The sequence below is a fragment of the Arachis ipaensis genome, chromosome B6 (genome assembly GCF_059453495.1).
Source record: "Arachis ipaensis isolate K30076 ecotype BB chromosome B6, ASM5945349v1, whole genome shotgun sequence".
NCBI classification, from domain to species: Eukaryota; Viridiplantae; Streptophyta; class Magnoliopsida; order Fabales; family Fabaceae; genus Arachis; species Arachis ipaensis.
Window position 1 is genome coordinate 87,496,530 of NC_142441.1, and position 21,581 is coordinate 87,518,110.

Sequence of the window (21,581 nt, forward strand, 5' to 3'; positions counted from 1 at the left end):
TGTAGTAATCTGGATAAGGGAAGTGCTACCATACTAAAGTCCTTAATAAATCTCCTGTAAAAACCTGCATGGCCAAGGAACGAACGGACTTCCCTCACAGAAGAGGGTTAAGGTAAACTAGAAATAACTGGGTCTACTAAAGTCCTAGTACAATCCCTTGTTTTACCATAAAGTGACATTTTTCAAAATTTAATACAAGGTTTGTACTGGCACATCTATCCAGTACTCTAGATAATCCATCTAAGAAAAGGCTAAAAGAATCACCATAAATGCTAAAATCATCCATAAAAACCTCCATACAGTCCTCAATAAGATAAGAGAAAAGGCTCATCATGCACCTTTGGAAAGTAGCTGGTGCATTGCACAAGCCAAAGGGCATTCGTTTGTAAGCATAAGTCCCAAAAGGACATGAAAAAGTGGTCTTTTCCTGATCCTCAGGAGCTATATGAATCTGGAAATAACCTGTCTAACCATCTAAAAAGCAATAATGTGATTTACCTGACAGGCGATCCAGCACTTGATCAATGAATGAAAGTGGGTAGTGATCCTTATGGGTTGCTTGGTTGAGACGCCTGTAATCAATGCAGACTCTCCAAGCATTCTGAACTCTAGTTGCTATGAGCTCTCCATGTTCATTCTTCACTGTAGTGACTCCAGACTTCTTGGGCACCACTTGTACTGGGCTAACCCATTCGCTGTCTGAGATGGGATAGATGATATCTGCTTCCAATAGTCTGGTCACTTCCTTTTTGACAACTTCCAAGATAGTGGGATTCAATCTTCTTTGGGGTTGACGGACAGGTCTTGCTCCCTCTTCTAAAAATATTCTGTGTTCACATACTTGAGGGTTGATGCCTACTATGTCTGCCAAACTCCACCTAATTGCCTTCTTGTGCTTCCTCAGTACATCAACTAACTGCTCTTCTTGTTGAGAAGTAAGTTCCCTTGCAATGATGACCGGAAATTTCTGCTCATCTTCAAGATAAGCATATTTGAGATGTGGAGGGAGGGGTTTCAACTCTAAATTCTGATCATGGACAAGCTCTGGATTATCTGGAGCTTGTAAAAATGGCGAAATGCCCTCATTGTCAGTTAAGAGGGTCCCCACACTTGGACCTTGTCCAGTGTGCCTCTCTTCTAATTTTTGCTTGTGAACTGCAGCTACAGTTTCATCTATGACATCACACTGGAAGATAGATTGATCTTCTGGAGGGTTGTTTATGACTCCATTCAGATTGAAGATTACTATGCGGCCATCTATTTCAAAAGAGTATGTTCCTTAAAAAGCATCCAATTTGAATTTTTATGTCTTCAGGAATGGTCTTCCAAGTAGGATTGATGATGGCTTATCTGAGTCATTATGGGGCATCTCCAAGATATAAAAATCAGTGGGAAATGTAAGCCCTTTAATGTTCACTAAAACATCTTCAACAACTCCAGCCACTGTAATAATGCTTTTATCTGCTAACACAAAATGAGCTGCCGACCTTTTTAAAGGAGGGAGCCTCAAAATATCATATATAGACAAAGGCATTATACTGACACATGCTCCTAAATCACACATGCAGTCATAAATTACTACTCCACCAATAGTACAACTAACTATACAAGGACCTGGGTCACTACATTTTTCAGGTAATCCTCCCATTAAAGCAGATATGGAGCTACCTAAAGGAATAGTTTCTAATTCATTAATTTTGTCTTTATGTATATATAAATCTTTTAGAAACTTTGCATATTTAGGTACTTGTTGAATAACATCAAAAAGAGGAACGGTTACCTCAACCTTTTTGAATATTTCTACCATTTTGGGATCGGGTTCCAGCTGCTTCCTGGGCTTCCTTGCAATTTGTGGAAATGGAATAGGAGTATTGTTTTTTGCAGTGTCTGTGCCTCTTGGTGCTTTGATGCACGGAAAACTTGTCTCACAACAAATCTCCCTTCGGCAAGTGTACCGAATTTGTCGTCAAGTAAAAACTCACAATAGAGTGAGGTCGAATCCCACAGGGATTGATTGATCAAGCAACTTTAATTAGAAGAATGTTCTACTTGAGCGAATCCAGAATTTTGGGTGAGAGTTGCAGAAAATAAAATGGCGGGAATGTAAATAACAGAAAAGTAAATGCTAGGATTAAAGGATTGGAAGTAAATGACTGAAAATAAATTGCAGAATTGTAAATGGGAATAGGGGATTTGCTCATAAAAGTAAATGGCAGAAATTAAAGAGAATAGGTAAGATCAGAGATGGGGAGTTCATTGGGCTTAGGAGATGTTGCAATTCTTCGGATCAAGTTCATTTTCATCTCTTCCTCAATCAATGCACTCATTGATCTCCTTGGCAATCTTAAGTGATTGAATTACAATTTCTTGCAATTCAATCTCTCAAATCTTGATCAATAGCCAATTCCTTGGTTAATTGCTCATGAGAAGAGATGAAGTATGGTCACTGATTATACCACATGCATTTCCCAAATCAAGTATTGAGAGGGTTATAGTCACATACCCATCCAAACCCAATTTGGTCCAGCATGAGAAAGCATTTCTAGCTTGATCTCTTCATTCCTCTTTCAAGGTTCAAAAGAGATCCAAGTTTGAATAGCTTCTCTTTCAAGATAACTATTCAATTGGATGAAGATCGAAAGCTTTCAAGTAAAATCAAGAGAAAAGATAGAAGAAGAATAATGAAAATTAGTATTGATCCATCAAATTACAACAGAGCTCCCTAACCCAATGAAAGGGGTTTAGTTGTTCATAGCTCTAGAAAATGAAAACAAAGATGGAGAATACATCATAAAACTAGAAAATGCAGAGAAAGTAAAATACATAGAGTAGTTCTCCTCTTCCAGCCTCCTCAAACTCCCTTTTACAATTCAAAGATACTCCTATATATGCTACTCTTCTCAACTTCTAGTTTGCTCTTCGAGTCTTGGGCCTTTGGATCTTGAGTTTGAAGCAGTTCTTTTCTTCATTTGGGCTTGGCTTTACTTGCAGAGAGAAAGTGTTAAGTGGGCAGAGACTTTAGCTCAGGGCGTAAGAGGTGTTAATCATTTAGTGAAAGTATAAGTTCGGGAACGTTAGCGACACTTAACATTTTCACTAACGTTCCAATGTACCCCCTTGCCTCACGTTAGATCCCACATTAACTAGGTTAACGTGGCTTCTAACATGGCCTTGCCAACCTTCGAGAACGTTAGTGACACTCAACATTGTCACTAATGTTCTAGTGTGCCCCTTTTTGCTTCATGTTAAAGCCCACGTTAACTAGGTTAACGTGGCTTCTAACGTGGCCTTGCCAACCTTCGAGAACGTTAGTGACACTCAACATTGTCACTAACGTTCCAATGTGCCCCTAGATCTCACGTTAAAGTCCACGTTAACTAGGTTAACGTGGCTTCTAACGTGGCTATTCTTAGCCATCCCAACGTTAGTGACAATGTTGAGTGTCACTAACGTTGGCTCATCATTCATTCCTCATCGTTAGCTTCCACGTTAACTAAGTTAACGTGGAAGTTAACGTGGCTCCTTGGGGGGTTGTGCGGTTGCTTCCAACGTTAGTGACAATGTTGAGTGTCACTAACGTTGTCGACAACTCTCACTTCTTACGTTAGCTCCCACGTTAACCAAGGGAGTTAACGTGGTGTGTTGCATCCTTAGGCCAACGTTAGTGACAATGTTGAATGTCACTAACGTTGGCTTCTCTTCCCCCTTTAACGTTAGAGGTCACGTTAACTAGGTTAACGTGGGCTCTAACGTGGCCACTCATGAGTGTTTGCCAACGTTAGTGACAATGTTAAGTGTCACTAACGTTGGCTCAACTTCCCTTTTCCACATTAGAGTTCACGTTAACTTAGTTAACCTGACTCTTAACGTGGGCAATGATGGCTTTGAGAGTGTCATTGGCAATCACTTTTCTCATTAATCTTGCAAGTTTCCTCCCTTTCCTTGCTTCCTTTGGTCCTGAAATCAAGCAATAGAGTGCATCAAAGTTCTAGTCCAAGTCATGGGCAATGCAACATACAATTTGTCACTAAACTTATGCAAAATCCTCATGAAATCATGTGAAATGCACAATGTATGCTTGAATCAAGGTGTAAGTGAATATCTACCCAAAACTAGCTTATTTCCTAAGGAAATGCATGAAACTAACCTAAAAACAGTAAAGAAAAGGTCAGTGAAACTGGCCAAGATGCCCTGGCATCACAACACCAAACTTTAAGCTTGCTTGTCCCTAAGCAAGTACTGGAACAAGAGAATGATGAATGGAATATCCAGAGGAATGAGTCATTCTTGTGGATGTCATGTTACTGATTTTATGGTGGTTTCATGCATAGCAACTTAGGTTCATTCCATTACTGGCTTTCAGACCTTTATCATGTCCCTAAACACTTACTTTGTCTATATCCCATGAGACTTTTATTCATTGATCCTTTTATTGTTATTTCAAGGGTTATTTGTGTTATTTAGGCTAAGTGCTTTGTAAGGGGGCAACTCTTTAAGATAAGCTTTCAGCCAACACTCCCGAACCAGTTGGTTCAAGGTGCTAGGTGTTGAAGCACCCCTAAGGACTTACTCCCTCAAGTCTCTCCCTCATACATACACACCACAGGCATATAGTTCCTTTATTTTCTTTACTTGAGACTTTGGTGTCCAGCACCTCTTTGGGTTACTAAATGCTCTGTGGTGAGGGTTACTCTTGATAGTGGATTTTCAGCTGATAATCCCGGGTTAGTTAACCCAAGTTACCAAGTGATAAAGCACCCCTGAGAGCTTATTCATCCAAGTAGATCCCTCACACAGGAGCACCACAGACACTTGTCTCAAGGTCCAAACCATTGGTGCCTAGCCTTATTGCTTACTCTTTTTCTTTTGTTTTTCACTTCCATTATTCTTTCCCTTTTCTCTTATTAGGATCTTGTCATCTACGTAGTCTCATGGGTATATCCAAAGTCAAGTATTCAGGATAGATAATTGTCCTCCTAACCTTGCGGTTAAACCAACTTAGCTAACTTATGACTACCCCAAAGATTCATGAATGCACTTCCACAATATGAACTCCACTCTGGTCTTTTAAAAACATAAACATTCTCTTCTTCATTTGATTTAAAAGGAACAAGCATACAAGTAAGTTAAGTAAGGATGCAGTGACATAAAGACTAGCACACATAGACCTATTCAATACCACAAACTTAAAAGACATGATTGAAAAAGGTTTAAACATAACATGGAAGCAAGTTCTATTTCACACAAGATCTTCCTTATTTAAGACATAGAGAAAGATGGAACAAAGAAGGAGCTCCACCACCTTTTACTGTTGTGGATGTCCATGCTCTTTTCCTTGCTTGTCCTCCTTGTTTCCTCTTGCATTTCCTCGCATCCGTGCCAATCTTGCTCGCTTCCAATCCTCAAGTGCCTTCCTCACTGACTCATGACTCTCTTCCACCCTTTGTCTTTCCTTTCGTGCTAATTCATCCTTCATTTCGTCATACTTGGCTATTCCTGGATGCAATACTAGCAGCTGTCCCACTAAGTAGCCGAGCCTGGCTTGAGTGTTTATATGATGTCCTGTTTCGCTCATGTAAACTCCTTCTGCGAATGCCCTTTGCTCGTCCAATAGTTCTGCCTGTTCTATTTGTCTTCGATGCATCTCATGTATGTGTGCCCCTTGATGTGCTTGGATGTTGATTAGCCTCTGGGTGGATTCTTGTTGCTCGTTTTGCCTTTGTTCCATCCTGTTGAATGCTTCTCCCCATTGTTGTCCTTGGCTTAGTTGCTGTTCCATCATTTGCCTTTGCCACTCACCTTGCTGAGTCATCATCTTGAAAGTGTTTCCTCTTGCTGCCCCATCATCTGTAGTTGAAGCTCTTTCTGTGCTCCTTGGCTTTCCAAATATTGTCTAGACAAGCCATCAATGGCCTCCTGTAATTGGTGCATGTCCAAGGTCTGTTGTGCTTGACCCTCTGAGACTTGGCCTTCCACTACTTGAGGGGCTGTCCTCTTTCTTTGCTTCCGTTGAGGCAGGGAGGATGCTGCAGCATTCATCCTTTGGACTGTTATTGGAATTCCTTCCTTTATCCAAACGGGGTCCTCATCTTCAAAAACCACCCTAGCTTTCTTGCATATTCGGTAAATAGTGCTGGGGTAACCTAATGTTCCTCTTGAGTCACTTTTCTCTGCCATCTTTCTAATGCCTTGAGCTATGATCTCATGAACTTTGATTTCTCCTCCCTTGAGTATGCAATGCACCATTGTTGCTCTCTCGAGATTCACCTCCGAGTTGTTTGCAGCTGGGAGAATAGACCTCCTCACTAGCTCAAACCACCCCTTAGCTTCAGGAGTGAGGTCTGTTCTCTTAATGAACTTTGGTTTATTTCCCGCACCCCTTTCCCAGTCAGCTCCTGGTACACAAAGGTCTCGTAAAAGCTGGTCATAATTGGGGTTGTTGTCCAATCTTGAGTGATAACTTTCTTCTTCAAACGGTATAGACCGTAGCTTCAATGCCCTCATTACACTCATGGGACCAAAATCCACCATTGTTCCTCTCACCAAGCTTGTATATGACTCATCTTTCTTATCATATCTGACTGCATTTGCATAAAATTCTCTTATGAGATTTGCATTCACCTTAGTGACCGAGTCAGTGAGGAGCTCCCATCTTCTCCTTTCTACCTTCTCTGTGATTTCGGGGCATTCAGTCTTCTTAACTTGAAATCCCAACTCATAAATGATTTCCTTATCAACCATCCACCCGTATTGAAATGCATGATGCAAGCTTCTAAATCTCTTCTCATCATATGGGTGTTCTTCCATGGGTTCCTTTCCCTCCCTTCTCTTAGAACTTGAAGTTGCAATGAATGATGATTAATATGTGAAGGTGGCAAGGTTGTGGAGACTTTTGGTTGTTTAGGGTTTTATGGCAATGAAGAGAGTGAGGGGAGGAATGTTTATAATTGGATAGGGGGTGTATTGTACCGAAATGAAGAGTGGTGAAGGGTGTGTCATGACAAGGGTCGTTTATATAAAGAAGTTGTGAGAGAATGGAGGGTGTAGATTGATGAAGTGGTTACTTGATGGACGGTTAGGGTTATGCATGGCTAGAAGACAAGGATCATCACTTTATGATGGGGATTGCTCGGTCTTCTAGGGGTCCCATTTTTACAATGTTGCATGGCAACATTTTCCAATGTATTCCCTCTTTAGAACAAGTGTGTAACCCCTCCTTTTGTGGCGTCCGAACCTTCTTTGTTTGGTTGTCCAATCTATCCCTCTTAATGCTCCTTTTCCTTTCCACTGGTGTATCCTCATGCATTTTGGTGGCACCATGGGGTGACACCAAATTTAGTTTGAAGCATTGTGATGAAAAGTTTTGTTCAAAGCTCCAAGAGTTCTGCTTTGAACACCAAACTTGTTCTTCACTATAGACTGCATGATAAAGATTTCACCAAGTGTTTGTCAAATTTGGGTTGAAATTCATAAACATTGATTTATTCATTATTTTAAAAACATATAAAACATGGGTTGCCTCCCATGAAGCGCTTCTTTAGCATCACTAGCTTGACGTTTTTCCTTTATCAGGGTGGTTGGTAGTGCTTAAAATCCTCCCCTCTTGCTGTGGACTTGTATCCATTGGTTGGATCAATGATCTCCACATGTTTCAGGGAAAGAACTCTATTGATAGTGAAGACCTTAGGTAACTGAGATGGTACAGTAGGGAGATTAGTGGGAATATCTGGGAAGTAAGCTGAGACAACTCTATCTCCTGGAGAAAAATCTTCCGTAGGGATCTTCTTGTTCCTCCATTTCCTTGGTACCTTCTTCTTTGTTTCTTTTGAGGTTGCCTTCCCCTTGGTGACCTTTTTTTTCCAAGGAGTTGTGATGTTGTCTTCACATGCCTCTAGAGGTTTAGGTTCCTCCAACTTTTCCTTGAGCTGTGGCAATTGCTGTTTTCCTTGTTTATCAATTGAGGGGGTTTCAGAATGAACTTGCTGTGCTTCAGTGCTTGTCTCCCCCTTCAGTGTCTCTTTATCGTTTGTGCTTAGTTCCTTGTCATCTTGATTTGTTTCTTGTGAGAATTTGAAGACATTGAAGCTGAGTCGTTCATCATGGATTCTCAATATTAGCTCCCCTTTCTCTACATCGATAAGTGCTCTGGCCGTAGGTAGGAATGGTCTTCCCAATATGATTGGGTGAGTGTGACTCTCTTCCATGTCCAGAATGACAAAGTCTGTTGGGAGAAAGTATTTTCCAACCTTTAGCAACACATATTCCACCACTCCTATTGCTTGCTTTTGAGTTTTGTCAGTTAGTCTGATGATTACATCTGTGGGCATTATCTCATTAATTTACAGCCTCTTCACCAGGGATAAAGGCAGTAAGTTGATGCTGGCCCCCAAATCACATAGTGCTCTATCGAACATAGTTTCACCTATGAAACAAGGGATGTGAAAACTCCCTGGGTCTCTTCTTTTTGTAGGAAACTCAGGTTGAATAAGGGCACTACATTCCTTGTTCATCACTATAGTCTGGCCTCCTTTGAGTGAGCTTTTCCTGGGAAGAAGTTCCTTCATATACTTGATAAATGTAGGCATTTGTTGAATTGCCTTGATGAATGGTATGTTTACATGCAGAGATGCAAACAAGTCTAGGAACCTTGAGTATATTCTCTTTCCCACAGCACCATTGAGCAGTTGAGGGAAGGGAGCATAGAGCTTTAGCAACTCTTGTTGTGAGATTTCTCGTTCTTGGTGATCTCTATCCTCCTCCTTTGTTGAGTTGTCTTCAGGTTGTTTCCAAAATTTGCCTTGCTTGTCTTCAGTCTCTTGATCACTCGTAGTGACCATTTTTCAATCTTCCCGTCTTACTTTCTTTGCTTCTCCCTTGGGGTTTTTCTCCGTGTCACTTGGGAAGCTATCGGTAGGTTTGGGAATCTTCTCAGCTAAATATCCCACCTGGAATTCCATCTTCCTAATGGTCTCTCCCTGGTTCTTAATATTGGCTCACACTTCCTCTTTGAACACCTTATTTTCTTGAATCTCTTGGCATATTCCTTCAAGTAAGGCTTCAATCTTAGAGAGCTTGTCATCAATTGATGGGTGATTCGGAGCAGATGTGCTATTTTGGTTTTGATAAGCATATGAAGAAGTGTTGTTGTGGGGGTGTTGAGACGTCCTCTATGTGAATTGCTGGTGAGCTGCATTGTTGTTGGAGTTGTAATGTCTCTAGTCTTGGTTTTGATCTTGCTCACTTCTCCACCCAAAGTTTGGGTGGTTTCTCCATCCAGGGTTGTAGGTCTTGGAGTATGGATCATAGTTTTTCCTTGGTGAACTCCCAATGTAGTTGGCTTGCTCCTGACTCACCTCTGCTTCTTCATTCACTCCTTCTTAGATTGTTGATGAAGTGGAGATCGCTACTACTTGGTTCATCTCCATCTTCTTGGTTAGGTCAGCCAGCTGCTGGGTAATGAGCTTGTTTTGGGCCAACAGAGCATCTACATTGTTTAGCTCCATTACTCCTCTTGTGTTCCTTCTTTCGGAAGCATAGAAGTAGTCGTTCTCTGCTACTGTTTCAATAACATCTATGGCTTCCTCAATGGTCTTCTTCTTGTTTAAAGATCCTCCAGATGAATGGTCTACGGCCTTCTTTGACTCATAAGAGAGCCCTTCATAGAAAATGTGCAGCTGCACCCATTCGTTGAACATGTCAGGTGGACACCTCCTTGTTAAGTCCTTGAACCTCTCCCATGCTTCATATAGAGTCTCACCATCTTGTTGCCTGAAAGTTTAGACCTCAGCTCTCATCCTATTGATTCGTTGAGGAGGGTAAAATCTTGCTAAGAATTTGTTCACCACGTCTTCCTAAGTTGTCAAGCTTTCCCTTGGGAAAGATTCCAGCCATTTGGCTGCCTTGTCCCTGAGTGAGAATGGAAATAAGAGCAGTCTATAGGCATCATGATGAACACCATTAGACTTCACTATGTCACATATTCTCAGGAAGGTGGTTAAATGTTGATTGGGGTCTTCTTGAACACTTCCTCCAAACGAACAGTTGTTCTGAACAAGGGTGATGAGCTGTGGTTTAAGTTCAAAGTTGTTGGCATGTATTGTTGGCTTTTGGATGCTACTTCCACAATTGCCTGGGTTTGGATTGATGTAAGAGCCCAAAACTCTTCTATCCTCCCCAGCATGATTTGCTCTACCTCTTCCCCCATGCTTGTGATCTTTTTCTTCATGATGGTTTTCCATGTTGTCTTCCATGTTTGTTTCAAAGAATTCCTCTTCTTCCTCAGCACCAACCACTTTCTTTCCTCTTGCCTCCCTCCTTAATCTAAGGAAGGTCCTCTCAGGTTCAGAATCAAAGGAAGTTGAAGCCCCGCTTCTTCTCCCTGTCATACAACCATCAAGTGCAAGCAAGAAAAGATAGGTGCAGAAAGTATTTGTGTCAGAATTACTGTTAGTTGTGGGTGATGCAATATATCAAACAGTTAGTGGGTTAGCAAACAGAATTAAAAATAACAAAGAAGAACAAAAGAGTAGACAGGGAAGGGAAGAAGTTTAACTAAAACAAAAAGTAAATCACTAAAACAGAAAATGAAATTCACAAAATAAAAATGGGAATGGGAGATTTGCTCATAAAAGTAAATGGCAGAAATTAAAGAGAATGGGTAAGATCAGAGATGGGGAGTTCATTGGGCTTAGGAGATGTTGCAATTCTCCGGATCAAGTTCATTTTCATCTCTTCCTCAATCAATGCACTCATTGATCTCCTTGGCAATCTTAAGTGATTGAATTACAATTTCTTGCAATTCAATCTCTCAAATCTTGATCAATAGCCAATTCCTTGGTCAATTGCTCATGAGAAGAGATGAAGTATGGTCACTGATTATACCACATGCATTTCCCAAATCAAGTATTGAGAGGGTTATAGTCACATACCCATCCAAACCCAATTTGGTCCAGCATGAGAAAGCATTTCTAGCTTGATCTCTTCATTCCTCTTTCAAGGTTTAAAAGAGATCCAAGTTTGAATAGCTTCTCTTCCAAGATAACTACTCAATTGGATGAAGATCGAAAGCTTTCAAGTAAAATCAAGAGGAAAGATAGAAGAAGAATAATGAAAATTAGTATTGATCCATCAAATTACAACAGAGCTCCCTAACCCAATGAAAGGGGTTTAGTTGTTCATAGCTCTAGAAAATGAAAACAAAGATGGAGAATACATCATAAAACTAGAAAATACGGAGAAAGTAAAATACAGAGAGTAGTTCTCCTCTTCCAGCCTCCTCAAACTCCCTTTTACAATTCAAAGCTACTCCTATATATACTACTCTTCTCAGCTTCTAGTTTGCTCTTCGAGTCTTGGGCCTTTGGATCTTCAGTTTGAAGCAGTTCTTTTCTTCATTTGGGCTTGGCTTTACTTGCAGAGAGAAAGTGTTAAGTGGGCAGAGACTTTAGCTCAGGGCGTAAGGGGTGTTAATCATTTAGTGAAAGTATAAGTTCGGGAACGTTAGTGACACTTAACATTTTCACTAACGTTCCAGTGTACCCCCTTGCCTCACGTTAGATCCCACGTTAACTAGGTTAACGTGGCTTCTAACGTGGCCTTGCCAACCTTCGAGAACGTTAGTGACACTCAACATTGTCACTAACATTCTAGTGTGCCCCTTTTTGCTTCACGTTAAAGCCCACGTTAACTAGGTTAACATGGCTTCTAACGTGGCCTTGCCAACCTTCGAGAATGTTAGTAACACTCAACATTGTCACTAACGTTCCAATGTGCACCTAGATCTCACGTTAAAGTCCACGTTAACTAGGTTAACGTGGCTTCTAACGTGGCCATTCTTAGCCATCCCAACGTTAGTGACAATGTTGAGTGTCACTAACATTGGCTCATCATTCATTCCTCATCGTTAGCTTCCACGTTAACTAAGTTAACGTGGAAGTTAACGTGGTTCCTTGGGGGGTTGTGTGGTTTCTTCCAACGTTAGTGACAATGTTGAGTGTCACTAACGTTGTCGACAACTCTCACTTCTTACGTTAGCTCCCACGTTAACCAAGTTAACGTGGGAGTTAACGTGGTATGTTGCATCCTTAGGCCAACGTTAGTGACAATGTTGAATGTCACTAACGTTGGCTTCTCTTCCCCCTTTAACGTTAGAGGTCACGTTAACTAGGTTAACGTGGGCTCTAACGTGGCCACTCATGAGTGTTTGCCAACGTTAGTGACAATGTTAAGTGTCACTAACGTTGGCTCAACTTCCCTTTTCCACGTTAGAGTTCACGTTAACTTAGTTAATGTGACTCTTAACGTGGGCAATGATGGCTTTGAGAGTGTCATTGGCAATCACTTTTCTCATTAATCTTGCAAGTTTCCTCCCTTTCCTTGCTTCCTTTGGTCCTGAAATCAAGCAATAGAGTGCATCAAAGTTCTAGTCCAAGTCATGGGCAATGCAACATACAATTTATCACTAAACTTATGCAAAATCCTCATGAAATAATGTGAAATGCACAATGTATGCTTGAATCAATGTGTAAGTGAATATCTACCCAAAACTAGCTTATTTCCTAAGGAAATGCATGAACCTAACCTAAAAACAGTAAAGAAAAGATCAATGAAACTGGCCAAGATGCCCTGGCATCATGCTTCCTCCTGTGGTTGGACTTCTTCTTTTTTAGCTATGTCCTGTATGTCCTCTTCCTCTTCAACATCTTCTATTTCTACTACCTCTTTAGCTGAGGTGTGTTCTGGTGAACTTGGCTCCTCCTGATTCCTCTCCTGCAGTGTGGTTCTGAATCTCAGGGTGATGGCATTAATGCCTCCTTTTGGATTGGGTAATGGTTGAGAGGGGATTCCAATGGAGCTTGAAAGTTGGTTACTGGAATTTTGCATTGATCCAATATATGAAACAAGAGCTTGCAAAGTAGAGGTCAGACCATTCAGGCTGGCATTAATGTTATTCATAATGTTATTTTCCATGATCTGTTGTCTCTGCTCAAAAGATTGTAGTAACTCTTCATTAGGGGATAAAGAAGAATGAGTAAATTGAGAGGTCTGCTGTTGGGTATTCTGTGGTCCTTGGAATTGCCTCAGGTGAGGTGCTCTGTAAGGTTGGTTCTGCTGCCTGTTGTTATTATTATTCCACCTCTGATTTCCCTGATTATCTCTGCCTCCTCTATTATTGTTGTCCCTCCAATTCTGGTTAAAATTGTCCTGCCATCCATGGTTATGATTTCCACCTTGATTGTACCCTTGGTAGGGGCGGTCATAGAAGTTATGAGTGGATGCCACCATTTTGTCTTCCTGTTGGAGTTGCGGGCATTCATCAGTATAATGGTTATAATCAGCACAAATTCCGCAAACTCTCTGTGGGACTAACTGTTGGCTTTGCCGTGCTAGAGAAGGTTGAGCTTGCTGAACTTGTTGTTGATTCAATTGCATTTGCTTCAGCAAGTTGGTCATTTCACAGATACTTCGAGTCAGAGCAGCAGTCTCTCTGCTAGAGGATACTTCTGTAACGACTGTTAAATGGCCTTGCTTCTGTCTGTAGTTCCTAGTAGATTCAGCTAAGTCGCTGATCAATTGCCATGCCTCATCAGTGGTCTTGTACTTCTTCATAGACCCATTGCAAGCACTTTCCAATGTGGTCTTATCTTGGGGCCTCATACCTTGTATGATATAGCTGAGTAACACTATCTTGTCAATCATGTAGTGGGGGCATGCTTCCAGAAGATTATTGAAGCGCTCCCAGTATTCAAAGAGAGTCTCGTTGTCATCTTGAACAATCGTGGAAATGTCTTTCCTCAGTTTATCAGTAACTTCAGCTGGAAAGAATTTCTCGAAAAACTCTTTTCTAAGCGTATCCCAGTTGGATACGTTTGCTAGGGGTTGAGTGTAGTACCACTCTCTTGCTTTTCCCTCAAGAGAAAATGGGAAAGCTTTCAGCAGAATTGAAGTTTCATCTGTACCATCACGCCTGACAGTAGAACAGGCTACCTGGAAATCTCTCAGGTGCTTGATGGGCTCTTGAGCAGGTAAGCCATGAAACTTGGGCATCAAATTGAGCAGTACGGTCTTTATTTCAAAATCTGTAGCCACTGCTGGGTGACGCGCTTGAAACGGTTGCATTGTAAAATTAGGGGCTCCTTCCTCCTGGATGGTAACTCTCCTAGGTTCTGCCACGTCTTCTGCACGTGAATCAACCAAATCAGTAGAACGGGAGCTGGTTTCTTCCTCAAGTTCACTTTCGGATCCACCCTCAAAGCGGACTAACCGACGCCGAGCTCGCCTTATTCGTGAAATAGTCCTTTCAATTTCAGGATCGAATATTAGCAAGCGCGGCTCAGGAAGTGAACGCGTCATTTGACTAAAGAAACATGCAACTCATAGTAGCAAAATAAAATAAAATGCAAATAAATAAATTCTAATTAATAACTTTAGCACTCTATTGCAACTCCCCGGCAATGGCACCAAAAATTGATGCGGACAGAAATTAGCGAATTAAAAATTATTAAAATATATACGTCGCAAGTATAGTTCTTAATTCGCCAGAAATCCGCCTATCAATTTAGAAAGGTGTCATAGAAAATTGAATTTAAAATACTAGGAGTATGAATCCCAGGTCGTCTCCCAACGAGTTGCAGAAAAGTGTGCTATTTTATTAATTAGAGGTTTTCAAAAAAGGTTTGAATTGGGCAAACAGGAATTTAAATTGATGAATTTGAATAATGTAAATAAAAGTCTTGACTGGGAATTGATTAGTTGGAATCCCTATTATTGTCGGAATGCTCTCCAGATTAATTGACAATTAAAGGTTATCCTATTTAGTTATCCTTCACTAGGTGAAGGAAAGTCAAACAAGTTGGAATGCTACGTCCGTTCACAAGTTGCAATCCACTTAATTAAAAGGGATTGGTGTTAGTGATTAGGATGCAATCCAACCATAAACCCAATTACAGTTTTTCCTTCAAGCCTTCCAACTCAAGGGTTCCTTTCAATCAATTCCCCATCAAGTTAGGGAACTACTCACTCATTGTAAAGGTAAAATTCATAGCATATGAAAAGAAATTAAGGAAAGACATTGTAAATAAAATTAAAATAGTCAATCAAAAATAAAAGTGATCCCTATATTAAATATCCCTAAGAATATTCCAAAGGTAAAATTAAACAAAGTAAAGAACATGGAAGAGTAAGACCAAGTAAAGAAAACGAACTAGAATGACGAAGTCTTGATGAGGTAATAACTCTTCTCAATATCCCTAACTATGAACGTAAAATAATAATCCTAAAAACTATGAATGTGTAGAGAGAAAAACCTAGAGGAGGAGTAAAACTAGATCTAAAACTAAAATTTTGTGGAATGAATGTTGTCCTTGGTTTCTGCATGTTCTCTGGCTTTAGTCTGCTGTTCTGGGCCGAAAACTGGGTCAAGATAGGGCCCGAAATCGTCCCCAGCGAATCTGCAAATTATGCAGATCGCACACGTCATGCGATCACGTCGCTCATGCGGACGCGTCATTCGCGTTTCTGCTTTGCCACACGGACGCGTCGTCCATGCGGCCGCGTCACTCGTGCTATTCCATGCCGCGCGGTGGCGTCATCCATGCGGACACGTCACTTCAAATTGCTCTCTTCCGCGCGGTCGCGTCATTCATGTGGCCGCGTCGCTTCTCGCTGGTTATCTCCTCAATTTCTTGTGTTCCTTCCATTTTTGCAGGCTTCCCTTCCAATCTCCAACTCATTCATGCCCTATAAAGCCTGAAACACTTAACACATAGATCACGTCATTGAATGGAATAAGGGAGAAATAAAATACATAATTAAAAGTCTCTAGGAAGCAAGTTTTCAACTATAAAACATCTTTAGGAAGGAAATATAAATGCATGCTTATTTAATGAATAAGTGGGCAAAGATCATGATAAAACCAAACAATTAAACACAATATAAACCATGAAATAGTGGTTTATCAGTGACACCCTTCTAAATTGATAAGCGGATTTCTGGTTGGTTGAGAACTATACTTGCAACGTATATTTTATAATCATTCTTAACTCGCCAATTTTCGCTCGCATCAATTTTTGGCGCCGTTGCCAGAGAGTTGTAATAGAGTGCTAAAGTTATTAATTAGAATTTATTTATTTGCATTTTATTTTATTTTGCTACTATGAGCTGCTTGTTTCTTTCGTTAGATGACACGTTCGCTTCCTAATCCAAGCTTGCTAATATTCAATCCTGAGAATGAAAGAACTATTTCACGAATAAGGCAAGCTCGGCATCGGTTAGTCCTCTCTGAAAGCGGATCTGAAATGTCATTTGAGAAAGAAACCAGCCCCCGTTCTACTGATTTGGTTGTTTCACGCGCAGGTAAGATGGCAGCAGCCAGGAGAGTTACTATCCAGGAGGCTGGAGCCCCTGATTTTACAATGCAACCATTTCAAGCGCATCACCCAGCGGTAGCTACAGATTTTGAAATAAAGACCGCACTACTCAATTTGATGCCCAAGTTTCATGGCTTACTGATGACAAGTCATCTTAGCCTAGTTTCACTAGCCTTTTTCTTTTGTTTTCAATTGAATTATGCACTTTCTTGAGCCATAAGCAAGCCAATTGGGTAGATTTTCATGTTTCCTTTGCCTTAATCAACCATGTATGAATTCATGCTATTTCATGAGGTTTTATGCTATAATTGTCACATATTATGAAAGAATGAATATCTCATGATTTTGAGCATAGCTTTGATGTGTTTGGTTGATTAATGATAGGTGAAGAAAGCTTGGAGAAAGGTTGAAGCAAGAAGGAATGGCTAGGAGGAAGAGAGGACAAAAAGTTTGAGCAAAAGTTTACCTCAAACTTTAGCTCAAACTTTTGGATTAATTGAAAATGAACCAAGGAGCAAAAAGCTGGACCAAAAGTTAGCTTCAAACTTTTGTGCAAACTTTTGGGCAAAAAGCTGGAGCAAAAGTTAGCCTCAAACTTTTTGGCTAACTTTTGGGCAAAAAGCTGGAGCAAAAGTTAGCCTCAAACTTTTTGGCTAACTTTTGGCATTACAGATCAACACCTTGGAGAGCAAAAGTTTGCGCGAACGTTAGCCCCTAACTTTTTGGCTAACGTTGGCGCATGAAAAACACACCCTGGAGAGCAAAAGTTTGAGCCAACGTTAGCCTCTAACTTTTTGGCTAACGTTGGCGCCATGAGTATGCAAGGGGAGGCCAACGTTGGAGCAAAAGTTTGACCCCTAACTTTTGCCCCAACGTTGGTATCAGCAAAGAAGGGTGGCTGATGTGAAAAGTTGGAGTAAAAGTTAGCCTCAAACTTTTACTCAAGCTTTCATGATTCCAAACCCGGTTCAATTCAGTTCTTCTCCAAACTCCAAGAGCAATCAACCAAGGCCTCTATCAACCCAATTCCATCAAGAGCAAAGGCCCAATTGAAGGCTTGAAGACCATTTGAAGAAAGTGTATAAATAGCATAGGATTTAAGTTTTTCAGAGAGCTTCCCTATTTAGTTTTCATATAGAGCTTTCTTTTCTGGTTTTGATTGGGAATTCACTTTTACATTCTAGCATTGTTGTTTTAATTCAAGAGAATTGGGGAGGAGAATTGATCTCTCTTCTTCCTTGTTCTTGCCCAGCACTCTTTAATTTTCTTGCTTCGGATCTTGGGTGGAGAATTGAAGAACTTCTGTTTCAATCTCACCTTGGGATCTTGTTTAATTCTCTGCTTAATTTAATTTCAGTTTCGGTTAATTGCTTCTTCATCTACTTTCTTTGCAATTTACAATTTCTTTGCAATTGTTCTTGTTGGATCTAGGAAGGCATTGAGATCTAGACTTGGTTATCTAGTCTCTTGGGTCCTGAGATCTGAATTCCAATTTTACATCCTCTGTTTACTGCTTTCAAGCTCATTTACATTCCTGTTTTAAGATCCGGTTCAATTCCAGTCATCCTTTACTTCTCTGTTTGTTGCAATTTTACTTTTCCTTGTTTAATTTCTGAAAATCCAATTCCCAATTCCCTTTACAATTCAAGCCATTTACATTTCTTGCACTTTAAAATTCTACAATTTTCATTTCTTGCGTTCTAAGTTTCTGCCATTTAATTTCTTGTTCTTTAAGATTCAGCACTTTAAATTTCAGTTCTCTTTAATTTCATGCCAATTTCCCATTCCCTTTACTTTCTATGCAATTTAAATTCTACAAATCACAAATCTCTCAACCAAATCTTGATTCGCTTGACTAAATCAACCACTAAACTAAAATTACTCAATCCTTCAATCCCTGTGGGATCGACCTCACTCCCGTGAGTTATTATTACTTGATGCGACCCGGTGCACTTGCCGGTTAGTTTTGGGTGTTTTGGAGAAATTCGTTTTTCCACAAAAATATCCCATCAAGTTTTTGGCGCCGTTGCCGGGGATTGAATTAGATTGACAATGATTAAGTGAGGTGGTAGTTTAGATCAAGCACTTTTTCTTTAATTTTGACTAACCCACTAACTGTTCGAGACTTTGTCTCTACTAACTCTAACTGCACTCAAGTTACAGAGTGCTCTATTTTAGTTTCTGGCTCTATTTGTGTTTCTGATTTTGTGATAGGAGGAAAGAGCGATGAATCCACACCTTTTGATCCTGAAACATTTTAGAGGTTGAGGAAAGAGGCAAGAGATAGAGGGGAGAAATGCTGGGATTCAGAAAATCCCCACTGAGAGTTTCTCACCAGGGGATAAAGTGATATTAAACACCCAACCAATGAAGGTGCCTCCACAATTATCTGAGTACTATACTGTGAACCGGATCCTTCCACATGAACACCTAGAGATCATCAAAGAGAAGACTGGAAGGAAGTTCACAGTAAGAAGAGAAAAGCTGAGGCACTATGATTTTCAGCCTCCATGATCAAAAAATGAAGGATGTCAAGCTAATGACAATAAAAGAGCGCTTGTTGGGAGGCAACCCAACCTGAGGTAGTTTTCTTTTCATAGCTATTTTAATAAAAAGGTTAATTAGTTTTATCTATATTGCAAGAAGCTAAGTTTGGTGTTGCACACCAAAACAATATAAGGGAGAATGAAGGATTCTAAGTTTGGTGTTCCACCAAAATCCCATCATAAAACACATTCTCACTTTCTGCATAATGCTAGCTTCAAGCATTTAGATAAACTGGTTAACTATGCTGCCGTTTCCTAAGTTTCCAGTTTTGTCACTTTTGAAAAAGAAAAAGAGTTTCACATCTGGTTAGTTTGATGAACAAGAACCAGTGGCAAGGTACTAAGTTTGGTGTTCCCACACCAAAGTAAGTACAAAAGCCCATAAATAAATCATGCATGCTAATCATTGTTTCTAAGTGCTTGGGGAACAAGCAACTTTCAATATCATTGCAGAGCATCATACAAGCTTTTGGAAGGATTAAGCATCATCAACCAAAGAGATGAAAGAGGAATGTGTGGATCAGTGATGATGATGATGAGGAGTAAAGCAAGCGAACTCCAAAAGGTTGTATTGTTAAGTGATTATCTTACATCAAACACTGCTATGATTGAGAGTGATTTTGTTTCCCTGATTATCTGTCTGTTTAGTATGTTTTTTTTTTCTGAAATTCAATAAGCAAGATGCTTGATCATTTACAACATCATACTCTCCAAAACTTGTTTGCACTCAATATTTCAAAAAAAAATGCATCACATGAAAGTTCTTTGAAAAGAAGGATTGAGGAATCAAACAATTTTGAGGCAAGCAAAAGATTAGGAGAAGTGGTGGTTCTAGTTGTATGATTATGTATTGAGGCTGCATGCTTGTGAAAACTTGCATGGGAGCTCATAGGCAGGACATGAAGTTCAAAAAAGTATTGTGGAGATTCTCAAAAATTTATTGATCCAAGAAGTAGCAAACAAAACAAAAGAAAGAAAAGAAAATACAAAAACAAAAAGAACATGGCCCAAGGCTCTGAGCATCAATTACTAGGCAGAAAAAGAAAGAAGAAACAAAACTCAAAGAGTTGTTAGCCTAGTAAATGCTTGTGGTTGAGTTGTGTCAAGGAAAGAAGCTTGAGCAAGTAAATCCTTAGGGGTGCTTTAACACCTAATACCTTAAAACCAACTGGTTTAGGAGTATTGATTGAAAGCTTATCTAAAGAGCCGCTTAGAGACATGACACTTAGAGTCAAGGCCAAAGCAAAGAAACTTTAAGCTGCTTCAAGGTGACTACATATAAAGAGATCTCCATGATACCATTTGGATGAAAATCCTAAGACATAAGACTCCCAATATGTGAGGACTAGTGAGCACTGAAGCCCTTGCAAGAGCATATGATTTAGAGTTCACCCCATTGACACTTAATCACTTCACTCACAAGACCTTACAATTTATTCTTCAATCCGTCTTAAGTGAAAGAACCTATGAGCATAATTCATTTCTTGCTTGGGGACAAGCAAGCTTTAAGTTTGGTGTTGTGATGACAAGTCATCTTAACCTAGTTTCACTAGCCTTTTTCTTTTGTTTTCAATTGAATTATACACTTTCTTGAGCCATAAGCAAGCCAATTGAGTAGATTTTCATGTTTCCTTTGACTTAATCAACCATGTATGAATTCATGCTATTTCATGAGGTTTTATGCTATAATTGTCACATATTATGAAAGAATGAATATCTCATGATTTTGAGCATAGCTTTGATGTGTTTGGTTGATTAATGATAGGTGAAGAAAGCTTGGAGAAAGGTTGAAGCAAGAAGGAATGGCTAGGAGGAAGAGAGGACAAAAAGTTTGAGCAAAAGTTTACCTCAAACTTTAGCTCAAACTTTTGGATTAATTGAAAATGAACCAGGGAGCAAAAAGCTGGACCAAAAGTTAGCCTCAAACTTTTGTGCAAACTTTTGGGCAAAAAGCTGGAGCAAAAGTTAGCCTCAAACTTTTTGGCTAACTTTTGGGCAAAAAGCTGGAGCAAAAGTTAACCTCAAACTTTTTGGCTAACTTTTGGCATCATAGATCAACACCCTGGAGAGCAAAAGTTTGCGCCAACGTTAGCCCCTAACTTTTTGGCTAATGTTGGCGCATGAAAAACACACCCTGGAGAGAAAAAGTTTGCGCCAACGTTAGCCTCTAACTTTTTGGCTAACGTTGGCGCCATGAGTATGCAAGGGGAGGCCAACGTTGGAGCAAACGTTTGACCCCTAACTTTTGCCCCAATGTTGGTATCAGCAAAGAAGAGTGGCTGATGTGAAAAGTTGGAGTAAAAGTTAGCCTCAAACTTTTACTCAAACTTTTACTCAAGCTTTCATGATTCCAAACCCGGTTCAATTCGGTTCTTCTCCAAACTCCAAGAGCAATCAACCAAGGCCTCTATCAACCCAATTCCATCAAGAGCAAAGGCCCAATTGAAGGCTTGAAGACCATTTGAAGAAAGTGTATAAATAGCATAGGATTTAAGTTTTTCAGAGAGCTTCCCTTTTTAGTTTTCATATAGAGCTTTCTTTTCTGGTTTTGATTGGGAATTCACTTTTACATTCTAGCATTGTTGTTTTAATTCAAGAGAATTGGGGAGGAGAATTGATCTCTCTTCTTCCTTGTTCTTGCCCAGCACTCTTTAATTTTCTTGCTTCG

At 40.0% G+C, this 21,581-nt stretch overlaps 1 non-coding gene across 1 annotated transcript; it reads left to right on the plus strand.

The window, feature by feature from the left end:
* The first annotated feature begins 9,690 nt into the window (after positions 1–9,690).
* LOC148561658 (small nucleolar RNA R71) lies at positions 9,691–9,797 on the plus strand. Its single transcript, XR_015886343.1, has one exon. It is a non-coding gene; the product is annotated as a small nucleolar RNA R71 (small nucleolar RNA).
* The last annotated feature ends 11,784 nt before the right edge of the window (positions 9,798–21,581 follow it).